A 1578-nucleotide genomic window follows, 5' to 3' on the forward strand; every position below is an offset into this window, starting at 1 on the left:
TTTACCTTGTGTGATGCTCACCTTATCCTCAATCTGATCACACTCACGGTGGATATATATTTCATTGATTTTACCCTTATTGAACGCAAACATCTCCGCACTCCTGACGTGTGTGAAGTGATGGAGGATAGCCCCACTGGGAGCTAGAATGACATTTCAGGACCGATGCAATGAGAAGATCTTGAGCTTTCATGTTGAAGCAATCTAATGTGTTGTGTCTGTTTGGGTGACTGGGTCCATTCTACCTTTATTAAGTTCTGAGATGACCAGAAGATTTCATAGAAGGGTCAGTGTTCACAAGCACCTAGAACATGGGTCTGTTTCTCTGAGTGGAAATCACTGCACTATTTCTTGTAACATCCAACAAGAAGGTGCCCTGTTTACCTGGCAACTATGAACGGGCAGGTTTGGTTTAAATCAGCAGGAAACCCTGAACAATTTCCTCTAGCCTTTGCATCCAGTGTTTCTGCCATGACTGACTGAAGGAAAACATGGCAGTGAAGGGCAAGAGCTCTGCTGTACAAGGGATGCAATGAGAGCTCTTGAAATGGCCAAAGCGGTGATGGCAGTGCAGAGTCCAGGAGCCCAACTCCAAGGTGAACACATAGGCTGACATTTTAGATCCAGTGGACACTGAGCACTGAGGAGAAGACAATGCCATTCCTCCTGGTGTGTTTAGCTAATTGTTCAACAACTGATCTGTGCAACAGCTACAAGACAAAAGGCCAGAGTGACCCTCGATGAAGTAGACACAGCTGATAGTAAAACACATCCCTCTTCCAAAAGGCCACTTACTATTGTGCTGATGGAAAATTGTTCTTCAAACAGAGCAATGTCTGAGCTGAAGTTTACTGTGGTTACCTGTTTCAAAGAGGGGGAAAAATAATCATTAAATATGTACAGACTTGCCACAATGGGGGAGAGGGCTGTCCTTGTCCTAGAAACAACACTGAGATAAACACTTGGGTCACACTGAAGAAGGCTGGGGCCTAAGTATGTCGAGAAGAAATACCCTTACACCTGTCAGAAGGATTCAAGGCAGAGAGCCTGGGTTTTCCCTGTCAGATGATAGATGTGACCTTCTGCCGGACCCACACCCTGCCATCTGAGTCTTACTGACCCACACACAGGCTAAATGCACCTGTACGCAAAGAGCAGACAGCATCCATTTGTACAGTCTGACTACACCCAACCCCTACAAAACAAACCGCTAATAGGAGGGCACCCTGAACCCGCAGTCCCTGGCACACTCCGTCGCGCACGCCACGTACACGTAGTACGTGTGTACGCGCACACACATACCAATGACCCTCCCCTTTAATCACGCTCACCCCCTGCTCTGACAGGCTGGGAGGGCGCAGCACTAAAGGAGAGGTCCACCCCGCCTAACCCTCCTCCGCCCAACCTTCCTCCGCCTGCTCCCGCCCTACTCCGCCCTCTCGGCGGGAGCTGCGCCCTCGCAGGCGGTCGAGACACCGCTGTCGCCGCCACCCCGACCGGGGTACTTCGAGTGCTGCCGCTGCCTTTGCTGAGGGCGGCGCCACGCACCGAGCACAACGGGATGGTGGGGAGGAGAGG

General features: G+C 50.6%; 1 long non-coding RNA gene across 1 annotated transcript; it reads right to left on the reverse strand.

Moving 5' to 3' along the window:
• LOC136009159 (uncharacterized) lies at positions 1-1265 on the reverse strand. The gene is made up of 3 exons (XR_010610369.1): positions 1209-1265; positions 796-861; positions 1-710 (listed from the first exon to the last, which is right to left on the reverse strand). It is a non-coding gene; the product is annotated as an uncharacterized LOC136009159 (long non-coding RNA).
• Between the last annotated feature and the right edge of the window lie 313 nt (positions 1266-1578).

This window comes from Lathamus discolor, chromosome 2, assembly GCF_037157495.1.
Source record: "Lathamus discolor isolate bLatDis1 chromosome 2, bLatDis1.hap1, whole genome shotgun sequence".
NCBI classification, from domain to species: Eukaryota; Metazoa; Chordata; class Aves; order Psittaciformes; family Psittacidae; genus Lathamus; species Lathamus discolor.